The sequence below is a fragment of the Pinus tabuliformis genome, chromosome 2_1, assembly GCF_031772625.1.
Source record: "Pinus tabuliformis cultivar Carrire ecotype Pingquan chromosome 2_1, CPIR1, whole genome shotgun sequence".
In the NCBI taxonomy this organism is placed as follows: Eukaryota; Viridiplantae; Streptophyta; class Pinopsida; order Pinales; family Pinaceae; genus Pinus; species Pinus tabuliformis.
In genome coordinates, this window is record NC_142299.1 from 550,541,148 (window position 1) to 550,567,841 (window position 26,694).

General features: G+C 36.2%; 1 pseudogene; it reads right to left on the bottom strand.

Annotated features, from left to right (window-relative positions):
* LOC149201539 (acyl-coenzyme A thioesterase 2, chloroplastic-like) overlaps positions 1–19,749 on the bottom strand; it is a 37,127-nt pseudogene extending 17,378 nt beyond the window's left edge.
* Between the last annotated feature and the right edge of the window lie 6,945 nt (positions 19,750–26,694).

The window sequence follows — 26,694 nt, forward strand, 5'->3', positions numbered from 1 at the left end:
TTGTTTTGCTCCTTCCATTACTAAAGAGGAGGATGTCATCGACAAAAAAAAGATGGGTTATATACAGGTTGATAGCCACTTCCACTCCATATATTTCACCTTTTCTTTTGGCCTCTAGTAGCAATTGGTTGAGACCTTTAGCCACTAGGAGGAAGAGGAGTGGAGAAAGGGGGCAACCTTGTCTCAGTCCTCTTTGTCCTTGAAATAAAGGGGATGTCGCTACATTAATTAGCACCGAAAAGCTCACACTAGTCAAGCACACCATGACCCAATTAATAGAGTATAATTGAAACCATAGATGGATGAAGAACATATGAAGGTACATCTAACTAATCCTGTTATAAGATTTAGATAGATCAATTTTCACTACTGCTCCTTTGCTTTCTTGTTTGTTTGATGCTATGAATGGTTTCCTGTGCCACACCAATCACCTCATGGATCTGTCTCCCATCCAGGAAACCAAATTTTTCTTTTGATATATGCCTGGATAACAGAGGCTTTAATCTAACAATAATCACCTTTTCTATGATTTTGTAGATACAGTTACATAGAGAGATCGGTCTGAAATCCTCTAAAGAGGTTGGTTCTTCCTTCTTTGGGATGAGGGCTATGAAGGTTGAATTAAAAGGGGCATAGATTGCACCTTTCCTTCTGGACTCTTCTACCACTTCAGTCAATTCACTTCCTATTATCTTGAAAAAGTGTTGAAACAGCTCCACTGTCCAGCCATCTGGGCCTGGGCTCTTGTCCTTTGGCATGGATTTTATGATTCCTTTAACCTCCCCCCTCGTGACTTCCCCCATGAGTTCCATAGAATCCCCTTCGTCCGCATAACGAGGGAAAGTTTGAGTTATTCGGATCATTTCTACTAGAGACACTGTTGAAGGAGCTATAAATAAATTTTGGAAGTGTCTTATTCCCATTGATGATAGTTCCTCAAAGGTTCTTGCCTGCCTTCCTCCTTCTGCATTTAAGGACCAAATGGTGTTCAAGTTCTTCCTTCCTTTTGCATAATTTTGGAAGAATTTGGTGTTCTCATCCCCAGCCCTTAGCCAGATGGCCCTGTTTTTCAAGTGACACTGTTCCTCACTTGATCAAAGTATTTTTCTCCTTTGGGATTCCAGCTACATGATCCTATCCCTTTTTTCCTGAGTTTCATATCCATCAACTTTTGGGCTTTCCAAAACATCTAGATCCTTCCCTATTTGGATTAGGTCTTCATCTTCTTTCATTCTCTTGGCCCTGGCCATGCCATCATGGCCTTCTTAAGGTGTTTTAAGTTCTCTATAAAGTGGGAGGCTTGTCCCCAGTCACACTGGTCCTCACCAGTCTCGATATTTCTTTAAAAAGAGTGTTATAAGATTCCTCCATTAGCCAAGTTGGAATAAATTTAAAGGGAGTTTCGAGTTTTTTGGGATGCCTGTTAAGTTCCAACAGAACTGGTAGTTGATCAGAGTCACCTCCTTCCCCCATCCACTGACGAAAAGATGGGATCTTTGCTACTACCACCTCTCTCAGGAGAAACTGATCTAGTATTTTGGCCACCCGATCTTCCCCTGTTCTCTTATTCCTCCAGGTAAGCCTTAACATCAATAAGTTTATGTGCAGGATATTATTCTCTCTAATAATTTTTGTAAAGAAATTTGTGAGCAGATCTTCTCTGGATGAGGGACCCCAAGTTTTGGTTGTGCCTAGGGAGAAGTTCAAGTCGCCCCAAATCACCAAGTTTGGGTTATCAATTAGAGACTTAGAGCAGAGGTTTTTCTAAAAATGAACTTTGCCCTGGCAGGGCCCATAAATATTGAGTATAACCAGGTTTTTGCATATCTCTAGGGAGTAGACTTTGATCCCCATCATTTGGTCCATCCCCTAGGTGTTCAAGACTTTGAACTTCCCTTCTTTTACTCCCAATGCTAATCCCCCGGAGTGGCCTTTGGCATCTAATGCCTGAATGCTCCATCTTGGCATTAATTTAGACAAAGATTTTGAAACTTCTTCTCGTTCTCCTAATTTTTCTTCAAGAAGTAGGATATCTAGGTTGTAATTGTGAACAACCTCTTTTAGAGCCAATTTCTTAGGGTTACTGGCTAAGCCTCGACAATTCAGGGAGATGATGATCATTGAATTACCTCAGAGGGGGATTTCACTGCTCTAAGCACCCCAGAGATGAGCATTTGCTTCCCATCCTCCATGTCTAGTTTGGCTCTTAGGTGAGCCTTTGACAGCTTGGTTTTTGTCCCTCTCACCTTCTAATCGCCTGATTGGGAGCTTTGCATATCGATCCCCCCCACTACCTCCCATGGAGGGGTTTTTCTCTCATGGGGTCTGAGGTTGTAGAAGGGTTTTACATCTAGGGTATCGACGAGAGTTGGGCCACCCTCATGCAATGCATTATTTCGGTTCAGATCTAGCTTAGGGATAGATGTTATGATGCTCTCCAATTGATTGTTTACCTTATTTGAAATAGGAATTACAATGTTCTGGTGCCTGGAAGGACCAAACGATGATTCAGAAAAATTCAAAGAATTTGGAGTAAAAGAAGGTAAGGTAGAGACTCGACTCGTACTCTCTTTTGCGAATATGAAGTTCCCGAGTTTTTCTGTTGTTGGATCTTGATCCTTATTTGTTCCTTCCTGCTGCTGAAGAGGTTGTGTTCCGAGGTATCCTTCTTCCTACACATCCATGCTCTCGATTATGTCCTCCTATTGCCTGTCTATATCCATCTGATCTTCGCCCACACTTTTCTTTAATTGCCTTTCCTTTGATTCCTCCTCTTTTGCTACCCTTGCTCCTACCTTCCGCTATTTCCTTCTTCGCCTAAACCCCATCGGACAGTCTTTTGCCAAGTGCCCATAAATGTGACACCTGTGACATCTGAACGCCAGGTGTTCATAGTCTAATTGTTGGGTGTACTTTAAGTCCTTATATTGTAAATGAATTTCCTATGGCAAGCCTGAACAAGGGTTTAAGATTACTAGTATACAATCCATCTCCTGGTATCTTGTCTGCAGGAACGACATGTCTGCCTCCATGAATTTTCCTAGTGGTTCCAAATGGCTTTGAAAATAGATTCAACCCAAAGGAATGGTGGGAGTCCAGGCATGGAGACTCAAACAAGTAATTCATCCACCCTTTCCCTCTGTGCATTGAACATGGGATTCCATTTCTTAAAGAATATTGGGTGTCTCCCAAAGGACCAGTTCCTCGCCATAACCCATTCCACTGCTTCTCTTCTCCTGAACTTGACCATAAACCACCCTTTTCTAGTGTAGTGACCTGAAAAATAGGGTTTGGTGCTGCTTGCCAATTTATTGAGGTCCATTCCTAAATGAAATTGGTAGAGTACTTCTTGCCTTTAGCCCTTCCTACCAGGGTTAAGTCCGCAACTTCCATGGCTTCATCAATTTTAATGTCCATTCCAAGGACCAGATTTGCTACAGCTTCACTTCTTTTTATTATTTTGTGTTTTTTCCTCTTCTCCCCCACTTGCCTCTATCGTATCCCTTCCTCCCTGTTCTGTGAGTTTGTTTCCACATTTTCTATTACTTCTGGGAGCATTCTTGCACTCCCTTTTTCCCTTGTTTTTCTAATTCCTCGTACCAACCTTCCTCCTACTCGGTTAGAGTCTTCCACTCCTATTGTCAATGCCTTGTTCCCCGCCTATCCTTCCTTCCCAATTCCACTCCCTTCCCCTACCTCTGTCAACTTAATTCCACTTCCCTTCTTTAAACTTTCCCCAGCCACCTTCCAACCCTCTGCTATTTCTATCACACCAATGATTCCAGCCCCTGTCATCGGATTTTTTTGCAGAGCCTTATTTTGACTGAGTGTGTGAGGATTGCTAGCCACATGGGTTTGATTCAGGCTCAGCGTCGTCTCTTCATGACCAAACCCTATCCCCATAGCTTGGAATGTGCTCCATTCGTCATTACTTCTAAACACACAACTAATTACGAATGTCCTCTAACCCTCCTAAATACAAATGACTGTGAGGATGGGATGGATCAAAAATTACTTGGAAAGTATCGATTGCTACCACTTCATGCTCCAACAAGGATGGCTTCTCGTGCACCTTCTACTGCCCTTCCTAGCTTTCCAGATACAACAATCCTAAACTTTCCTCCAAGAGCCCTAGGGTTTTACTCTGCTTCCAACCCGCTTTCGAGCCTCCTTTCTTCCTCCCAATCATCCAGCTGGACGAATATACATCTCGACGTTCTGGTCCATTACCTCCAGACCCTAGACCGACAGCATGTCCCCAGGCTTGGGGTCCAGCTCAATAGAATCACTTGGTTTGACCATCTTCTACCTGTATTTTCCTTGGTAGCTACTTAGCAATAAAAATTCCCTTCACTGTTCTGGATTCAATCTCGTTCTGTGGGTACAAGGCGGCAGCACATCTAGCCTTGGAAAAGAACTCCATTACACCATCGGATGCCATTTTATGTAGGCATTCATGAGCTTATGGGCTTCCCTTTCCTGAAAATTTTTTACTCCCACCGCCTTCCCCTTGTCCTCCACAGTACTCGACTAGTAAATCAGAGAACTATTACGAAATTAAACAGACCAAACTCAAATGATGAGATTGGGGAGTTAAAATATCTATTTGCAGGAAGTGTTACTCACCGATCTCAGAAAATCAACATGATCAACTTTCAGAAAGCAAGGAGCATGACCTATAAAAGCATAACAGGTAGAAAATTCCAACTCAAAGGCATGATGCATCAGAAACCCTCCAAAGATTCGTCCATGCAAGTTGCGTTGTTGTGGCTAGCAAACGAGTGCATTTACAAGCCTTGTCCCTTTATCAGTATGCTTTCCCTGTCTGCAAAAGCAACAGGCATGTCACACAACACACGACCTTCTCTCAACAAAGCTTCTACTCTCACACCATCGCCATCACCATGCAACTTGTTGATTTCCTCAAACTCCTTTCCACATCTTTGTCTTTCCTTCTTCCTTCTCATGTCTCTTTCTTCACCTTCCACTAGGAGTGCCTTTTCTGTGTCTGTTTGTGGTACAAGTCAGTTAACAGGGGTTTATTTCTAGTTTTCAAGTCTCATGACACAAGCTGCGTAAAGTTTGTAATTAGAGCAATAGAGCCCCCACTTCCAGTTTCCCTTGCGGAAAAGGCCCAAGCAAAAATCTCATGGGAGCTTCTTCAATTACAGAACAACATTTGCAAAGTAAATGGTAGTGATGAAAAATAGTGAGGCATTGTTGTATAAATACCGCCAGATAGCTCAGTTATGATCATTTGAATCTCAATTGATGAGCGACCAACCCAAGTAACAACACCAACAAATTTCACATCCGTATCCACACGGATTGGCTTCTTCAACACCATCTTGTCAGGAGACGATGTAACTAGTAGAAATGGTCTCGATGTGTCATTATAATCGGAGCAGTGCTGAAAAAACAAACCATTAAGAATATAATGTCATTTTTTCTGACTTGACTCTAAAATCTACATGTGCAAGTTTGATCAATCTAACACAATAGGTAAAAGTTATTTTTTCAAAGGCAACTTTGATCAATCTAAACAATTATATATATATATATATATATATATATATATATATATATATATATATATATATATATATATATATATATCTATATATATATATCTATATATATTTTATTTTGTGGGAAAGAAAAAAGCTAAAAAAAATTATTAATAATAGTTTATAAGTCTTGTATACTGTAGTATGTTTAGAAATATAGTGCTGGAAAGATCAACAATATTCAAACAACAACGATACATCAGTGCAGAGAAAATCCATAAAGAAATAATGGAAAACATGCAACAAATAAAGATGAAAAACATTATGTTGAGCCTCAAAATTACTCTTTCCTTAAGAACTCTTCTCATTCCTTTTCTTTGTTTTTCCATAAGAAAGATGCATTCTCTTCACCAATAACTGGTATATAATGTCTTGAGGAGGACATTTAGTGATTTACATGTTATGCTTTTATGTTTTGCTATTTGAATAAATTTTTGTATATTAGCTATGGAACGTAGCCTATTCGATAGCTAATTGGTTGTTTCGCAGCTACCTTCATGCTCTAACAGATCCCAGGTGTCAAAAGGAGAAACTAACCACATGGGCTGCTTGGAAATCATCATGACATGGACCCTATCCTATTCATTCAGCCTAGGTTGACAAAGAAGATTGAATAAGACTACGGTCAATGGATAAGTCAAACAAAAAGAGACCAAAGGTAATAGGACTCTGTTTCGTGGTTAATTAATGCATTTCACAGTGATGGGAAGCATTATCCGGAGCAACTACATGTACCTACGGACTCCAAAAACCACTTGTACAAATGAATCCAACAGTGACCATGTCTTGGATTTATGTTTCCAACAGCCGAGGAAGAAATTCTGCATATCTGTCTTCTACGTGTTTGGCTATAGCATGCTTTTCTCCACAAATAGTTATATGATTTTTCTTATAAATACCTGTGTAAAGGACTGAAGAAGTGAGTAGTAATAGTAGTAGTTTTATTGTGAAATCAAAGTTTTAGACACTATAATTTTCGGGCTTTTTGTGTCCCTATTTTAATATGAGAAGACCACATGTTTTTATGAACATCTGAAGGATTTTTCTTGGAGTTGATTGAGCAAGTGTAGCCTAATCAGTTGCAGAGGGCCCTTGCACTGAAGAAGGTTTCATTTCATTTTATTTTTCTTCTTCTTGTTAACTGTAAATTCATCATTTTCTTTCTAAAACAGTGTTTATAATCATTTTCTTACTAACAACGTTTATAATGCAATTTCCATCATTTTCTTATTAACAATTTTTATGATTTAGAGCAGTTTTTGTTAGCTTGATCTCTTTTTAGTTTCTATTAGCAGTTTAGATGACAAAACTCAATGGTGTAATCTTGTTTCTTCAATTAAAAACTAACCTTGTTTCAGGATGAGAGTAGGATTGAAGAATGATAAGGATACAATGTTGGATAGTTTACTTCATTCATTGTTTAGGCTAGTTTAAATCCTCAATTAAACTGATCAGTGTCATTTACTATCTTTGCCATTTCATTTTTAGTTTACTGACTCATGGTGTTAATGAATGTTTATGGAAAACCCTTCATGTTGATAATTCATTCTTAATTAAGTGGTTGAACATTTCATCTATGCAATGAGTTATTTCCGCATCTTTGTATTTTCTTTCTCTTAGATTAATGAAGTACAAAATTAGTCAAATGTCATCCAAAGTAGAATTTCTCCCAAAATTGAGAGGCAAAGTAACCAAGTATTTCATTTAGTTTTATTTCTGTAATTAGTTAGACATCAATTGCAAATTTCACTTTCAGTTTTAATTCATGATTCGGAAATCATGGTAAAATAAGAATAGAAACTTTGTTTTCATTTCTTTCTTAGCTTTGCTTCCAAATATTTCTTAGCTCTGTTTTCATTTTTAGATTTAGAGCAGTCTTTAAGAAAGTTAGATTTAGTTTTTATAATTTACATTGTAAATCATTAGGAATTAAAAGACCAAAACGCCCCCAAAACAACATAAAACATAGAAAGAATGAAATAAGAAGGGTCAACTAGCAAAAACAGTGCACTACACTTCATCAGTTTAGGATACCCAGATTGATAATTTATGTAGAGAAATTTAGGACACTAAATTGACCAAACATCCCCACTGCAAAATCATTACATGTCCCCATGCAACTTTCAAAAATGTGAACTTCTTTCTCCTATTGCATTTGTGCTGATACTTCTGCGAGCACATCCAACTTCCTTTTCTTACTTCTCCTTGCATTGATTGCCATCATGGGCTTCTTCATAAGAAGTCTGTATTTGAGGTTGATAAGTGTTCTGCTCAAATTTCTATTTTTCCTCTTCAGCTTCCAATTTTTCTTGTACCATAATCCTGGGTGTAGCATTGTGTTGTCATGAATGGCTTTATCCAACTTGTTATGTTCCCTCAAGGTTTAATTTTCTTCTTGAATGTGCCTATTCAAAATATCTAACTCAAAGATTTATTGTTTGAGAGAGCTAGTTAAAGATTCTTGTGGATTGAAACGCTACTTTAGATTGGTTTAGGATCATGGATCCATTGAGGTATCCTTTCTCTCTAATGACTCTATGTAGTCATAGATTTCATGTTGTAGTGGATCTATGCCAGGAGAAGCTCTGCTTGGGTTGCCTTCAAAACTCTGTGGAGGAGAGTTTTATGGATTGTGTTCAAGTGGAATACTGTCAGGAGATTAAACTAGGGTTTCTTCCTCTAAGTTTATGAACTAGGCTTCTTTTGATGTTACATTCCTCACCTTACCTTGGAGTCTAGAGCTCCTTCTCAGGTTTTGGAAGCTTATGGTTTCTTCTCTTGTGTCCTTCTTCCTCTTCCCTATCTCCTTCTTTTTCTTGATTTGCTCCTTAATCTTGGTCAGTATTTTAGAGAGTAATTGTTCATCTTATTGTGGTGATGAAGGTTCAAGAATGTCTTCATTGATTTCTTCAGCTCTCTCTTTCATTTTTTCTTTCTGGTTATACTCCTTTCTAACCTCTGGTTTAGAAGTTGTCTTTGCATCATTATTTTGAGAGGAGGTTCTAGATTTGTTTTGAATGTTAATTCTGATATTTCTCCTCCTACTTCTCTTAACATGACTTTCCTCAGGTGACTCTGAAGCATCCTGGAAAAAATTTCTTACCAATAAATCTTCCCAGGTATCCCCTATACTTTTCAAATGGAATTCAACTAGTATTTTCACTAATCCATGATGATACATAGTTGTTTCTATGGATTCAATTTTCTTTTGGACATTTTTAGCCATCCTTTGCAGACTATTTAGAAGGAAGAAGGGAAGGTTGATGGTTCTATTTTCTAAGAATTCATTAATAAGCGTATATGGTAAACATACATAAACCCAAATCTTCCTTCACATGTAATGAATTTTTGCAATATCAACAACATATTACCCCATTTGTTTTTGAGTGCTGAATTAGGAATTCCTTTCCTAAGTACTGTAACATCTATACCTGGGTTTCTAAGGATCACTTTCCAAGATTCACCATGAAATTCCTTGTTTTTAAACCATATTTCTCCTTGTCTCGGAAGCTCTGTTGCTTCTGCTATGAAGGATTATGTGACTGCAAATTTTGTATCTCCTATCTCCACTTTTGTTCCATCAAATCACCTTGCAAAAGACTTGGTCATTTCCTTGTGTTAGCCATCAAATTTCTCAATAAAATTTAACCATACGGCCTTCTGCAGCATGCCTTTAAGCTGTGGATACCCCTCCATATACTTTACCCCTATGGGCTCTGTCCTGAAAATAAGCCCCATATCCACCGTTTTTTGGTTAACCTTCAAAATTACTCTCACTGTCTATAAAATCAGTGCTATTTGCGAAATGGAATGACTGTGTGTATGGAAATGGAATGACTACGTATATATGAAAATGGAAAGACTGTGTGTATGTGAAAAATGGAATGATTGTGTATATAGAAAATGGAAATACTGTGTATATGAAATGACTGTGTGAATATGAGAGATGAACTTAAGAGTTTGCATTTAATAAATAGACATTAAGGGTTTAGAGAGTCGTAGATAGGTGGGTCACATCATCAGCTTGACTGTTAACAGGTGGAGTTGTGGAGGACTGTTTGAGTACAGGTTATGGAGTTTGAAGTGGAGATTTGTTATGAAAGAATCATTGACACTGTTTGTCATTAAAGATGGAAGATATGGTGGAGACATAGTGGCAGTCAAATCAAATGATGGTTGATTAAGGAGACATGTGATTATACATACTAGACAAACTTATGTTTTCAAATTGTTTTTTGAAATAAATTTTTGCATTTACCTTTGGAACCTTTACCTTTTGCTTGCTAATTTTTTTATGTTGATACACAGGTACCTTGAGCATGGTTGGTCTTCAAAAATTGATTTTTTCTTCAATTCCCTGCATACCGTATTTTATTATGAGCTGTACACTTGTGCCTAAATTGATAAACAAATTGTAGCTGTAGAATCAGATTAGCTGCAGAACAGAATCAACCACAGAATGTGAAACATAAAGTAAATATTGCTTATGGATCATGAATGAAATGGAAGTGGCTATGTAAGTGAAATGAAATGAGATGTAAGACAAGATGATAAATGAAATGAAGATGGAATGAAAACTGTAAAAGGAAAAATTGAAAAATTTATTAATGAAATATGACAACGAGATGAAGTGAAACTGCAAAAATAAAATGGAGGTGAGATGAGATGATGAATTTGTAGAATCTAAATTGTAGAGTGACAGTAGCTTTTTGTCACTACTTATTACAGAAAGAAAATGGAAAATATAGGGTGTTAGAAATCTCTTATTTTCACCCTATATTTTTTGTATAAGTATGCCAATCAATGATTGTTTTCAACCTTATACAATTTATTTCTTTTTTTTATAGGAAAAATAAAGCCTAAGTTAGTGGAGAAGAATTCTTCTTCTTCACTAGCTTCATTTCAGAATTGTCTTGGAAAATCTTAATGAACTCCTCTTTTGAAATTGGTTTCTGATATATCTTTAATCTATGACCATTCACAAGAAAAGGAGTCTTACTTTCATCTATTGTTCTTATCCTCACTGCTCCATTACTAAAGACTTTTTCAATCTCATATGGCCCAAGCCAATGAGTTTGAAACTTCCCTTGAAAATCTTTAAACATTGAATCAAATAATAGCCAAATCTCCCACTTGAAACCTCTTGTCCTTGATATATTTGTCATTCCATTTAGCCCTCTATTATTAGACTATACTAGTCCTTTGAACTACCTCTTGCCTAGTTTCGTCAAGTTCATTTAATTACTCCAACCTATGCTTTTGTGCCTCTGATAAATCTAGTCCCTGTTGGACTGCCATCTTGAAAGTTCTGATTTGGAACTCTATAGAGAACAAGACTTGTTTCCCATAAACAAGTTCATAGGGTGTATGTCTTGTTGTGTTTCTCCATGCAGTTCTATAGGCCCATAAGGCTTCAAGAAGCCTTTCCGCCCAATCTCTTCTATGTAGATGCATAGTCTTAGTGAGGATTCCTTTAATCACTTTGTTTGTAGATTCCACTTGACCATTTGCTTGTCGATGATAGGGAGTAGATTTCCTATGTTTTATCGTGTATTCTTCCACAAGCCCTTCCACCATGTTAGATGTAAATTAAGATCCCTGATCTGTCACAATTTCTCTTGAAACACCAAAATGAGTGAAGATGTCAAAAAGAAAATTAACTACAGATTTTTCATTAGCAAAAGGTAATTCTTTGGATTCTACCCATTTAGTGACATAATCAGTGTATACCAATATATACTTCTTCTACTTATATGGAGGATTATTTGTCCCAATAAAATCTAAGGCCCACTTTTCAAAAGGTTTGATGAGTACCTGAATTTGTAATGGAATTTCATTTGAGGGAGCAGGTTTCCCTACCATTTGGCAACTTTCACATCTCCTAACATATTCTTTAGCATCTTTGAAGATGGATGGCCGATAATATCCTAAAGAAAGGATTTTATAGGCTATCCTTTCGTTAGCAAAGTGTCTACTACATGGCTCATCATGACATGCCTTAAGAATCTCAGGCATTTCATCTTCCCTGACACACCTTCTGATCATAAGATCTGGGCCTGTTTTATACAATTTGTTTGTGATCCATGAATATCTTGCACTTTCCTCAATAATTTTTCTTTTATCCCTAGGAAACAAATGTGAGGGTAACTTTCTTGTGACCAAATAGTTAGCAATATTTGCAAACCAAGGAGTTTGAGTAGTTACTGCAAAAATATATTCATCAGGAAACTTATCTTCAACTGGAGAATCTTCTTTGATATTCTGAATCCTTGAAAAGAAATCAGCAACTGTGTTTTGTTTTCCAGGTCTATCTAGCATAATAATGTTGAATTCTTGCAAAAGTAAAAGCTATCTTGTAACTTTGCCATTAGTAATAGGTTTATTCATTAAATATCTAATTTTAGAGTGATTTGTATGAACGAAGGTTTCATAGCCTATTATAGTGTCTGAACTTGTTAATTGCATGAACAACAACTAAAAATTCCTTTTTAGTCACAGTATAATTTAACTCAGTGGGAGTCAAATTATTACTTGTATAGTAAATGGCATAAGGAATCAAATCTTTTGTCCCAATACAACTCCCAGAGCTGTATCTGAAGCATCTGTTGAAATATGGAAAGGGAGTTTCTAATTTGGACCTCTTAAAATGGGTGCTTCAGAAATTTTTATTTTTAAGGTTTTAAATGCCAATTGGCAATCAGAATTCCAATTAAATTCACAATCTTTGGTAAGAAATTTCAAGAGTGGGGATGCTATTTTAGTGAAATTTTCTATAAACCTTCTATAGTATCCTGTAAATCTTAGAAAACTTTTAACATCCTTTTGGAAATTTGGAATTGATAATTTATAGACGACTTCAACTTTAGATTTGTCAACTTTAATCCCATCTCTTGAAATGTGATGTCGTAAACAATACCTTCTATAAACATCATAAAACATTTTTCATGGCTTAGTGAAAGATTTGTTTCTTTACATCTTATAAGAACTTTTTCCAAATTTTCCAAAGCTTCTTCAAATGTATTCCCATAGATTGTAAAATCATCCATATATACCTCTACACAATCATGTATTAGATCAGAAAAAACCCCTAATACTACTCTTTGGATTGTTGCAGGTGCATTACATAACCTAAAAGGAAGTACTCGGTAGGCATAAGTTCCCCATGGACAAGTAAATGTGGTTTTATCCTGATCTTTAGGCGCTACCTGAATTTGATTATAACCACTAAAACCATCCAAGAATGAGAAATACTTCTTACCTACTAATGTATCTAACACTTGATCTATAAAAGGAAAAGGGAAATGATCTTTAAGGGTTGCTTTATTTAGTTCTTGATAATCAATGCACACCCTCCATTTACCATTTTTTTTAGGCACAATTACCAAAGGTAGAACCCATTGGCTATACAAAATTGGGTAAATGAAGTTTACATTCAGTAATTTTTGGAGCTCTTCTTTCACAATCTCCCTAAGATTTGGATTCATCCTTCTCTGAGGTTGTCTGATAGGTCTACAATTTTCCTCAATGTAGATGTGATGGATATAAGTCTTAGGATTAATGCCTTTTATGTCGGTGTATTCCCATGCAAATGCAACAAAATGTTTTTGTAATGTTTTGATTAGCTCTTCTTGTTGTAGTTTCTCCAAGTTTTTTTATGTTCAATGTCCTACCTGGAAAAATTTCAATTGTAGAGATACCAAAATCTTCCATAGAATAGAGAGACATCTACCTAACTGACAAATATTCAACATTAGATTTTTCTTGAAGTTGCTTATGGTCATATTCTGAAGATGATTCAAAATTTTCCAATGTATTTAAAATTTGACTATCTTCACTAACATTTGAAATAGTAAAGAGAGGATGAATATCATCTTCATCATCAATCCATCCTTTGTCATCTATTTCTGTGATTGCTTTTGCTGGAGGATATAAAGAGAATTTTTTTGTTGAATTACCATCAGAAATATACATGTCATAAGATCTATAGATAATAAAAGCATAAGTTGTGGCCAGCCAAGGTCTTCCTAATATGAGTGGAGATCCTCCTAGATTTTTCTTGGGAGTTAAGATCATGAAATCAACAGGATATTCCCAAGAATCTAAAGATACTGAAATATCTTCTAACACTCCATCTTGTTTGATTACTGATCTATCTGCTAGTTGCAGTAAGGTAGGTGTGTAAATAAGATTCAAAAGCGTGAGTTGCTCCATAGTTTGTTTGCTCATGATGTTTATTGCTGCCCCTAAGTCAATCAATGTATTCGGAATTTCAACTCCATTGATATGTGTTTTCACAATTGGACTTCCTAGATCCACATATTTTTGTATGGAAATTTTTCCCATCATTATGTCTTCTATTTTTCCTACGAGGTGAATTCTTTTTCTTTTGTTTGGTTTTCTTCCTGGTTTCTTTATACTCACCTCCTTTATTGTTTTGGCTAGAATTGAAATTTTTTTAATGGCTTATAGCAAAGGGATTTTGATACAGACATTTTTCAATTCATCTAGAAAATCATAATTGGGCAACATAATATGATTTTCTACTCCTCTATCAATTTGTAATCTTTCAGGAAAAGGAGGTGTAGAAGTAGATGTTGGTTGCTAAATGATAGGAGTTGTGCTCACTGACTCTTTTTGTTTTTCTTTTTCAATGTTTTGGTTTTTGAGAGATGTTTCCTCCAAAAAATTATTTATTTCTAGAGAATCTTCCTCAAAATTATCTTTCTTCTTTCTTTCTTTCTTTCTTTCTTCTTCTTCTTCTTTTTTCTTTTTCTTTCTTCTTTTTCTCTCCTTCTTCTTCTTCTTCTTCTTCTTTTTTTTTTTTTTTTTTTTTTTTTTTTCTGAATAATTAGAGAAGGCCTTTCCTTTTCTAATATCCTACCAGATCTTAGTTGAACATCATGAAGGTCTAGAGGAGTAATCATGTAAGTTAGAAATTTTAGTCCTTCTACCATGTAAGCATTTTGAGGGTTTTTATTATTGGGTTTTGGTAATGGTTGGGTAGGTAGCTAATTTGGTTTCTGCTGAAATGGTAGTAAGAGTTGAGGATTTTGGTTTTGTTGTGGAAATGGTAATGAAAGTTGAGGGTTTGGATTTTGAAGTTGTGGCTGCTGATTTTGTTGTGGAATGTGTGGGGTAGGATAATTCTGATATGATGGAGGATATTGATAATATTGAGAAAATATTCCATAAAGATTTTGTGTTCCTTGTGCCCACGGTTGAGATTGAGATTGAGGTTGAGGCCAAGTTTGAGATTGAGATTGAGGTTGAGGCCAAGGTTGCTGCCAAGAATTCCGATTTGGTGGGAGCTGAAGATACATTTGATTGTTAAATCTTTGATTTTGTGGCCCCTACCAAGGTCTTCTAGCAACAAAACAAAGAGGTTTTGCAGAATTTGGGATTGTTTGCTCTTGAAAGACAACCTTAAAACCTGAAATTGAAGGACAACCTTTGGTCTCATGGTTTTCTGAGCAAATCATACAAGTTTCTACAACTATTGTATCTAAAGGGCATTCTCTTAGAGCATGTTTTTTTTCTGCATTTTGGACAAAAAATGGCTAAAGCATCAGCCTCAGTCTTCTGCTTGTTTTGTAATTTGAGGGTGTCTATTTTCTCACTAAGACTCCCTAAAATGTCAGTTTTAAACTCATCAAGAATATTACCAATTTCTTCCCTACTTACAGATCCAGTTGCAGATTTGTTTACTCTGACAAGAGAAGGATTTCTTGGACCTTTCCTAGTTTTAGATTTCCCTCTTGAGAGATGAACACATAATTCTCCTATATCATTTAATGGAAGTTAAGAGATATCTCCCTTCCCCATCATGTTAAGGATATCTATCCACTCATCTGTAATGGCTTTTAATAAAAGAGATTTCAAGGTATCTTCATCTAAATTGTCCATTTTTTCTCTTTTCAAATTGTACTTGAATCTCTCAATCAAAGCCTCTAAATTTTCATCCTCTCTTTGCATCATTTTGAACACTTCATCTTTGTGATTGGTAGGCATGCAATAATCCAAGTACCTATCCAAAAACTTTTTTTTCATGTCATTCCATGTTCCAATGGACTGAGTGACTAACCCCATGAACCACTTCAAAGCAACGCCTTTTAGTGTTGAAGGAAACATTTTGAGTTTTTGAGAGTCTTCTAGATAGTCATAGGTTCCGCACAAGACTTCAAACTCAAATAAGAATGTTTTAGGATCCTCACTTTTAACCCATGGAAGTTTGGGAGGACAGAAGGTGATATATTTTTCATTGTGTCATTTGTTTCTTCATCCACTATAGGGAATCCAAAAGAATTATCTATTTCCCTATTTCCTCTACCTCCTCCATTATTTCCTCTACCTCATCCATTGTTTCCTCTACCTCTTCCTCTACCCCCTCCAAATAGACTGAATTCCCCATCTTCTCTTTCTTTTGTCATTATAGGTTACACAAAGTCAGTATAAGGTTCAATGTACAAGGTTACTTTCTCCTCCTATGGTTCTTCTTTTAATGGGATATGGGAGATAGGTTCTACTTCTTCTTACTCACTAGGTATTCCTATTTCTTCAACTAAAATGTGCTCTCTTGTGGAGGTAGAAAAGGCTATTCCTGTTGTTGGAGATTCAATATTTTTCTCCTCTAGGACTGACTTGGTAGATGAAGTAGTAGATTCTTTTGATTGGATTTCTGCCTTTGGAATTTCAGGTGTTCTATGGCTAGGAGTAGGAGTTTGGGATGCAGGTGTATCTTTCCTTGCTCTTGGTGGAGTAGGTGGTGTTGTAGGAATTGAACTACTGCCCCTAGCTATAAATCTACCCCTAGAGTCTCTTTCTCTATGCATAATCATTTTTTTTTGAATGTAAGAGATAAGGCTATCTAGTTACACTTCCCCGGTAGCGGCGCCAAAATGTTTGGTCAATTTAGTGTCCTAAATTGCTCTACATAAATTAACAATCCAGGTATCATAAACTAATGAAGTGTAGTGCACTGTTTATGCTAGCTAACTCTTCTTACTTCATTTTTTTTTTATGTTTTATGTTGTTTTGGGGGTTTTTGGTCTTTTAATTCCTAATGATGTACAATGTAAATTATCAAAACTAAATCTAACTTTCTTAAAGACTTCTCTAAATGTAAAAATGAAAACAGAGATAAGAAAGATTTGGAAGCAAAGCTAAGAAATAAATGAAAACAAAGTTTCTATTCTTATTTTACAATTATTTCCAAATCATGAATTAAAACTGAAAGTGAAATTTGCAATTGATGTCTAACTAATTACAGAAATAAAACTAAATGAAATACTTGGTTACTCTACCTCTTAATTTTTGGAGAAAGTCTCCTTGGGATGACATTTGAGTAATTCTGTACTTCATTAATCTAAGAGAAAGCAAATACAAAGATGCAGAAATAAGTCATTGCATAGATGAAATGTTCAACCACTTAATTAAGGATGAATTATCAACTTGAAGGGTTTTCCATAAACATTCATTAACACCATGAGTCAGTAAACTAAAAATTAAATGGCAAAGACAATAAATGACACTGATCAGTTTAATTGAGAATTTAAACTCGAAAAAAAATAGATGAAGTAAACTATCCAACAGTGTATCTTTATCATTCTTCAATCCTACTTTCATCCTGAAACAAGGTTAGTTTTTAATTGAAGAAACAATATTACACCATTGAGTTCTATCTTCTAAACTACTGATAAAAACTAAAAAGAGGTCAAGCTAATGGAAACTGCTTTAAATTATAAACATTGTTAATAAGAAAATGATGGAAATTTCATTATAAACATTGTTAGTAAGAAAATGATGAATTTACAGTTAACGAGAAGAAGAAAAATAAAATCAAATGAAACCTTCTTCATTGCAGGGGCCCTCTGCAACTGATTAGGCTATGCTTGCTCAACCAACTCCAAGAAAATTCCTTCAGATGTTCATAAAAACATGTGGTCTTCTCATATTAAAACAAGGACACAAAATGCTAAAAAATTACAGAGTCTAGAATTTCGATTTCACAATAAAACTATTACTATTACTACTCACTTCTTCGATCCTTTACACAGGTATTTATAAGAAAAATTATATAACTGTTTGTGGAGAAAATCATGCTACAACCAAACACTTAGAAGACAGATATGCAGAATTTCTTCTTCGGCTGCTGGCGACATAAATCTAAGACATGATGGTTGTTGGATTTGTTTATACAAGTGGTTGTTGGAGTCCATAGGTACAAGTAGTTGCTCTGGATAACGCTTCCCATCACTGTGAAACGTATTAATTAACCACCAAATAGAGTCCTGTTACCTTCAGTCTCTTTGTTTTTGACTTATCCATTGACCGTAGTCTTATGCCATCTTCTTTGTCAACCTAAGCTGAATGAATAGGACAGGGTCCATGTCATGATGATTTCCAAGCTGTCCATGTGGCTAGTTTCTCCTTTCAACACCTGAAACCTGTTAGAGCATGAAGGTAGCTGTGGAACAACCAATTAGCTGCAAAATAGGCTGCATTCCGTAGCTAATATACAAAAATTTATTCAAACAGCAAAACGTAAAAGCATAACATGTAAATCACTAAATGTCCTCCTCAAGACAGTATATATTGATTATTGGTGATAAGAATGCATCTTTCTTATGGAAAAACAAAGCAAAGGAATGAGAAGAGTTGCCAAGGAAAGAGTAATTTTGAGGCTCAACACATTGCAAAGTCATGGTGAAGCAGAAAACTGATCAGTCCAAAAATGTAAAATGCCGTGTCTCTTGTCCTATTGAACCCCGAGATGCCAACAATATATATAATTTCAATAATGAAGTAAAATATATTTCTTTTTAACTAAGGAAAATATGTTAGCTATATATATATATATGAGGAATTTATGTAAAAAATACATACAGCATACTTTAAATTCCAACGTGTGTAATTTTTTGGAATGTCTTTTTGATTTATTTTCTAATTTAATTTGTCTAAAATTTGATAAGGAAACATTGAAATCACAACTTTCACAAGTGAACTCTTCACAATATAAATTCATTGAGAGTTTTTGACAGTGCTGAATTCATATATATAATCAAAACACCAGTTTAAACAATACAAATCAAGATTTGACCATAATTTTTCCACTAGAATCCAACCAAAAATCCACTAGAATCTCCAAAAATATTACACTTAAAAATTACTCCCCTACTCCCCTAAAATTTATGAAATTATATTAAATTAAATATTTATTAAATTAAATTAAATATATAGAATCTCTATTGTTTATTATTATTGATTTATTAAATTTGATTATATATATATAGACACGCACGTTGCATTGTATATTCATAAATTTGTTCATAAGAGTTCGTCATTTAAAGATTATTGTTGTATATTCTATTAATGTATACACTAACAACAAATAATATATTTGTTCAAGGAATTATGCATGGATTAGGTTCCAAAGACTATGGATGTTTACTTTGTTTTATTTTATGTATAAAGGAAATTTGAATAGATGACCATTCTAAGGTAAATGACAGATATATGTTAAAAAACGGGATCATCGTCACATATCTAACACCTCACAGTAGAGCTATGCTCCTCGGTTTTCCGGATGCGTCGTTGGAATGGGGCGGCATTGTATATCAGCAACACCATTGTTTATCAGTAAATATCAATGAAAAAATGAATGATTTTCTGCTACAAGATATTATATGGAAGACGCTATGGCCTCTACTTGAGCTGAAGAGAATAATTGAAAGTAGAATCGGATACGTCCCAAATCTCTCTGAAATTTTAAAAGTAGAACCAAATAAATCAAATAGCTCCACAAATAAAATATAAACTACCTTGAGAGCAATGGTGCCCGCTAAGGCATCTAAATCCTCCAAAAACTTCCCGATCCTGACCTCATTGTATGGATCCCTGTATTGCTCTCGGAGTATGTGATCGGAGGAGAAGTTGCAGATTATGCTTATGCGGCTCTGATTCGGACTTTTGGTTTTGGGCGCCACTGGGCACTGTGACTGTGGAGGTCTCAGAGAAAAATTTAACACATGCTTTTCCAATATGCTGCGTCTTACCGGCTAAGAGCATTTGTCACAGCCGAGTTGTAGAGACGTGGCCACAGGCTAAGGGGCTTACGAAGGGTCTCCCCAGCGTCTATTGGAGGGGATTCGTCGAGAGGAGAAGCTATAGAGAAAATGGTGGCCATTGATAAGAGGCGGAGCACAGTGGCACTCTATGAAGTTACTATGGTGACACAATGAGGGAGGCGACCCAGAAATCACAGCCCAAAATGCTCACCTTGATTTATCGTCGAGGTTGGCGTTTCATAGGCGTCTGTAGATTCTTCCAGATGATATACCGCATTTTACGTACAGTGTGGATCACGCCTAAGCTTATGCCACGGAACAGTTCACTGGTTCAGGTTATTGTTTTGGTATCGTTTTTTTATTTGTAAGTGATGCTCTGGCTCATCGTATCACTTAAAATAATATAATATTTGTTTATAGTGACGAGAGGTTTGTATATAAAAGGAGTTAATGGTTGTATGGATGAATGGTCACCAAAATAGAATACATATAGTGTTGTTTTCATCAATTGTCAGGTTATTGTCCTCGTTGGTAGGCATGCATGAATTGCCCTGAGTTGTATGTATCAATTGAGAGGTTATTATTATAAAATTTAATTAAATAAATAACGATTTTGTTGAAATATTTTCAAAAGAAGAGTCATTTAGTGGTATGTTATTGCTTCTTTATATAAGTGAGTGATGTGCATATAGTTTTGTGTTTAAAACAATTATAAAATGTCAATTTCCAAAGAGACACAAAGAGAAGTATGGAAAAGATTTAGGATGAAATTGACTAGTAAGGATGGAATTTGAGAGACAAATTATCTATTACACAGTAATTTATTCATCAAAAGATAATAAAAAAATTCCATAATGTTAAAATGATCAAAATAGGTAGATTGCACAAATTTAAAGGGTGTTTAGAACTTGAAATTCTTACCTTACTTGGTAGAGTCATGATGAGATTCCATATTGGCAACATAGTTGTCACGCCCTTATCCTGGCGGTGGTCTTTCAACCACACATACCTAGGTGCGGCACTGCTACCCAATTTCTTTTCACCAATACTTTCGAGTACGAACTACGCCTAACATTCAATACTCATAATATTTTCAGTTCACTAAGCATTCATCATTCATTTTACATAGCGGAAACATTCATCTTTAACTTCATTCATACAAAAGTACAAAAGTACAATATTTTTCAAGGGAGGGGCAACTCCCAGGTTAGAGCTTGCCCAAAATATAATATAACAATATAATTTACAATTTTATATACAAAGTCATCTTTTCAAGACAATCCCAGAATTACCTTGGAAAATTTCCAAACTTCACTTTTCCAAGTTTGCTCAAGTTGTCGTTCAACTCGGCCCCACTATTGTGTAGCCTCGCCCAAGTCCACCATTTAGGGTGACCCACCATACCGTGTAGCCTCGCCTCAATTGTGTCGCACTTCATCGTTCACAAAAATGGCTCATCGTGCAAGACGCTCAACTCATCATGCCCGACCCATATCTTCCTGACGCCCCAACTTGTTGTACCTGACACTCCTCAACTTACCCGTTGGGCAGCCCATGTCAACTCGTTGGCCCACTGCTTCGTGTCCATTCGCTCGCCCGGTGCAACCATGTCAACTCGCCCACCTGGTGCAACCATCTCAACTCGCTCGCTCGATGGTCCGTGTCAACTCACCTGCCTGGTGCAACCGTGTTAGGTCACCCGCCCAGTGCAACTGTGTCAGGTCGCCTGCCCAGGGCTTTGTGTCAGCTCTACTGCCCAATGCAACTGTGTCAGCTCGCCCGCCTGATGTTGCGTGTCAGCTCAGCCGCCCTGCGCAACCATGTCAGCACGCCCACACGACACTCCGTGCAGACGTTCCCCCTCACTTTTGTTCGCTACCCTACCTGCCACTTGGTCGATGCACCCGCAGGTAGACCCACTCTGCTCCTCGACCTGACTCATCTTGTGGTACCCAAACTACTTTTCTGTGGTTCTATTTCATCTTCCGCTGTGGTGCTTCAGTCCACCCGTGTGCCTGCACCTCGGCCTTGCCTTATATTCGCCTTCCTTCGCTCTCCTAGTGCCTTGGCTCACTATGGAAGAATGTTATGTGATCTTATTTGGATGTCTCCTCTCCATGTGTCCTCCATCAATATATACCCATCCGCCGTAGTTATAATGGGGTCAGCCTGCCGAGGTCGACCATACGTTTTGGTCATCAACACATAGTTGCACCCCCACTTCACGTCGGCTTTCCCATCCTTCACAACAGTTCGTCCAACTCGTCGGTCAGCTCCACCTCTCCATGCATCCTTCCACCCATCATATAAACTTGTCCCCTTGTTGCATCTATTGTTGCACCCGAATAGTGCATTCATCATAAATCGTCGCACACAACTCGTTGCCCTTCGAATCATCACATTTAACCAAGAGTGTCTCCCCAACTCGTTGCACATCACAAACATGACTCATGGGCATTACATACTCCCCCACTCTAATCAGTTGTCGTCCTCAACAACACCATCCTAACAACCACTATCGTCAAGACTGTAAGTGCATAGAAATGTGTGTATGGGTAATCTAGATGTGTCCACCTCTGACCTGCCTCATGCCATAGATATGCCAAACTCTACAAGAAATCACGTGTTAGTACCCATGATATTGGTGACTAGTTGGGTAGCTAATCCAACCGTACGTTGCCTCCATAAGAACACATGCCCCTACATCATCATCACTCATCACTGCACACTTCTTTTCAACTATGTCCATCTCATCCCAGATGTTTGTTCAAAATGTTGGAGACTCATTGCCATGAGTAGCTAACAACGAGCCTCATCTCCATAATAATATAAGAAGATGGGGAGGAAGTGGAGCCTGAAGGCTCTCCCTCTTACTCACATATCAACTCAATCCATCTATCAGGATCTTCCACTTCTAATCTCTACAAGTATTCTTCCCGACTCTCTATCTGAACATCTGGTCTAGCATCCTCATCTTTTTCCATTGCCTCTAGTCTACTTGAGAGATCCAAGATACAATTAGACATTGTTTTAATCACCTGTGACTACTCCATAATTTTTGCCTCCATAGAAGACAGCCTCTTATAGACTTCTTCATCTCGCTTGACATCCTCCACATTCATCGCTATCAACTTACATTTGGCTTTCATAGCCCCTATGGTTTGTACACTAATGGGTACATCCTCTTGCCTGTCGTAAATGTACAACTTCTTCATGTGTGGAACTATCATAGCTTCAAATTGCCTCTTAAATTCCATGCCTAGCATAGTTTCATAGTCATCTATTTGCACCACTGTGAAATCCAATTTTCCTATCCATTCACCTAGTGTCACATCGACCTTTTCAGTGACACTAATCATAGAATCAAGTGCGGAATTCACTGCTTTCATTTGAGCTTGAACTGGTGTAAACTTCAGCCCAATACTTCTCACAGTATCTTCACTCATGAAGTTATGAGTTGCACCACTATCCACCGTAGTGAGAACAATGAAATTTCCAATCGTCATCTCCACATATTCCAACTGGTTCCTTTCAGGATCTCTTTGTGAGATCACTTCCATAGTTGTTGTACCTCCTAGAATCTGCATAATCCCAACGAAAGTTTCTTCTTTCTTCTTCATCACATTGGATTGTGCTATTGATGTCACTTTTTGTCTTGAAGGACAATTCTTTACCGTATGTGGTTCTTCATATATCCAACACTTCAAGAGTTTCTTCATCTTCATCTTGTCATACAATCTTGAAGGCTCTTCTTTTGTAGACTTCTCTTTCGGCTTGTCAGTATTCTTTTTTCTCTTTTCAGTCCTTCATCATAACGTTCTACCAAGCGATCAACTACTGCAAAAGCTTCTTCAAGGGTCTTAATCTTTTGTCTCTTCACCTCATTGTGTGCCTAAGGCTTCAATCCTATAATGAAATTGAACACCTTGCCCCTTTTCCCCATATCAAGTAGTTCCAAAACTATACTTGAGAACTCTCATTGATATTCTTATAAGCTCCTTGTTTGCATCATATATTTTATCTTCATCCTTGCATCCCATGTCTCATCTTGTGGACTAAAATGAGCTTGCAAATATTTCTTCATGTCATCCCACGAAGTGATCTCCTCAACATTTCCATTAGCAATCTGGTCCATCTTTCTTTGCCACCACATCTTAGCATCCTTCGTCAAGAATTGAGCAACTACCTTTACTTTGGCCTCATCATCAGACATACCCAAACACTCCAAGTATTTCTCCATATCCCATAGAAAGTTACCAAGAGTTTTCGCACTTCTTGTCCCGTCATAAGAATCAGGTTCCTTGACTTTCACATGAGCAACTCCTCCACGAGAACTTTGCCCAATTGCCTTCTTCAAAACCGTTATCTCATTCTGAGCATCTCCAAGATCTTTCTACAACTTCAAGATTTCTGCCAAACCTTGGTCCCTTGCAGCTCCAATCTCTTTGACTTCTTTCTCTATTTGTGTATACAACCATTCTATATACTCGTATCGGATTTTGAGATATTCAAAATATTCCTTCAGTTCCGCATATTTAACCTGCAACCCTGCTACCATATCTCTATGTTCATCATATTCAAACTTTACTGAAGCTAATTCAAACGCCAACTCCTTAATCATATCCACCACTCGATCCATCAGAATTGGCTAAGCTTCCTTGCTAGATTCACTTGTCATAACTTGAGGTTCCTTCGCTCGTTCTACCATTAGCATCCTTTGTGATCTAGTGTAGACCATAAACCAATCAAAGGCCTTCGTCTTTAATTCTCATGAAGTGTAGAGGTATCCCCCTTACTTCTGCAATCTCGTTCGAGTGAATCAACCTCTAATATGAACTGTCACGCCCCTATCGTGGCGTTGGTATTTCAACTGCACATAGGCAGGTGCAGCACCGCTCCCCGATTTCTTTTCACCAATACTTTCAAGTATGAACTATGCCTAACATTCAAAACTTAGAATATTTTCACTTCACTAAAAATTCATCATTCATTTTACACAGCAGAAACATTAATCTTGAACTTCACTCATACAAAAGTACACAACTACAATCTTCTTCAAAGGAGGGGCAACTCCCTGGTTAGAGTTTGCCCAAAATATAATATAACAGTATAATTTACAATTTCATATACAAATAATGTCCCTTAATAATAATAAAAATAATAATAAATAACATAATACAATATTAAAATATAAGAAAATAAATAATAAACAATAAAGAAAAGATAATAATAATAAATAGATAATAAATAACGAAAAATATAATAATAACAAATAGATAAAATATTCAATAACAATACTAGAGTTCTAAATAAGTATATATAAAAGTAAGCTATAAAATAGTAGCAATAAGTAAAGTTAACAAAAAGTAAAATAAAATAAGAAAGAGCTATCTAAGAGAACTATAAAAATAGTAAAAATAAGCAAAGTTATCAAAAAGTAAAAATGAATAAAATAAGAAATAAATAAATTAAAAGAAAATTTAACTTTAAAACTTCAAATAAAAAATAAAAGTTGCATGTTGACACATGGAATGTGTGCATGTGGTTCCTTTTCCAATGTTTGGTCTATTTAATAGACGATTAGGAAGATAAGAGATGATTCCATCATAAAATACCCTCATAGTTTATAACATCAACTTATTTTCATTAAAGATATATCATTACATCACACAATAGATGAACGACATGTCAATTTACATCATATCATAACATCACGATCCATATGCATATCATATCCATCATGAGCTTTCAACATCATTATCATAACAAATAAATAAATAAGCACCACATATACGCCATTAACTTCTCATCAGAACTATTTACATTTACCAAATACCATCATATCATGAAACATCATTAATATAAGAATCATCATCAAATATAGAACAAAAATACACTATAAGCATTATTATCATGAAGTAATTTCATTTACTTATATAAATAATGAGTGCTAACTATGAATTAAGATTATTCAACATCACTCTAGGATCTATGTTATTTCATGAGCACTATTAGTGTCATGTTTTCATCAAGGTACCAATTAATTTTAATAATCATTTCTTGTTCTTTCTATTAGGAAGTTAACCATTTACACCGTAGGTATACTCATCTAAGTATACAATGTTAAATTTCAAATGAGTCTCATCATCTTGAGCCTTAACCTCTCATAAAAAATTCTTCCTTCATTGTTAAGATATTACCATTTGTATAATCATTTAAATCATCAATATCAAGTTAAAACTTCATGATCACTATACATATTGTGCTTATCCAAATGACAAACATACATGAGGTCATCCTTATTTAAGTCTTATGTTATTCTTAACCCACCTGTATGAGGGCTTCTTTTCCCTTGGTGATTTATCCATCACTCATGTAATTGTTATTGTACATCCTCAAAAGATCTACTTATCTCATCGAGTTCCCATCTCAATACCACTTAACAATAAAAGGGTAAAATTCATAAGTTAAGATAATGTGTTATATATATATGTATATATATTATCATGTGATCCTATAAATTCAAGGCATCCACCTCATGCGCCAAGATAACACATTAACCTCCTTTTTTTGTGCTCAATGGTTTCTCATTATTCCATATAGTTTATTTCCTTTTTCCAAAAGTTAAACAATTATTATCCTTGAAACATTTTCCTAGTTTATCACTTGTCATTTCTCACCAATTACAAGTATTCACAAATTTCAATCTTAACACTTTTAAATTATGTAGGTCATCACTTTTACCCTTACCAATCATTTTGTTCAATCCCCTCATCAACATGCTTAAGAAAACTTTCCACTTGAGATAGACCCCATAATTTAGCCCTAGACATTATTACATTTTCTCAGTTCCCTTCACTCTTTAATGTTATACACCTTAAGAATGGTATGAACTTTAATTAGCTACTTCAATATTAAAATTCATATTGTTGTTATTCACATTAGCACCATGCTCGACTATCACTAATGTTGGACTTGCCATGAAAATAGTGCATTTTCCCAATTTCTATTTTTAGCTTCTTTATTCCCATACTGAAACATTCATGGATTTTGTAATCAAATGT